Here is a 388-nt window from a genome sequence, read left to right as displayed (position 1 = left end):
GTGAAATTTCTAGCAGGCTTTTTCTCAACTTTAGGACGGGGGGGATCGTAATTGCCTTGTTGAGGAGGAGGCATTTGACGATAATTTGGAGCATTCGGACGGGGAGCTTGATGTCTGGGATATGAGTTGGTTTGGTAGATTGGTTGTGGAGCTTGGTAATTCGAGGGGATATTTTGGTAAAGTGGAGCTGGGGTTTGGTACATTGGGGGAGGCGTTTGGTAATTTGTCTGGACGTTGGCACAGTTGGGGGTGGTATTTCGGTAGTGATGAGATGGAGTCTGGTAAACTAGCGGGGGAGTTTGGTAGAGTGTGGTGGGAGTTTGGTAGTTAGAAGGGGGAGCATTTTGATAGTTGGGAAGAGGGGCGTTTTGGTAACTGGGGGAGGGGT

Source organism: Solanum stenotomum, chromosome 6 (genome assembly GCF_019186545.1).
Source record: "Solanum stenotomum isolate F172 chromosome 6, ASM1918654v1, whole genome shotgun sequence".
Lineage (NCBI taxonomy): Eukaryota > Viridiplantae > Streptophyta > Magnoliopsida > Solanales > Solanaceae > Solanum > Solanum stenotomum.
The sequence above is the reverse complement of the archived record's forward strand: the minus strand, read 5'-3'. Positions refer to the sequence as shown.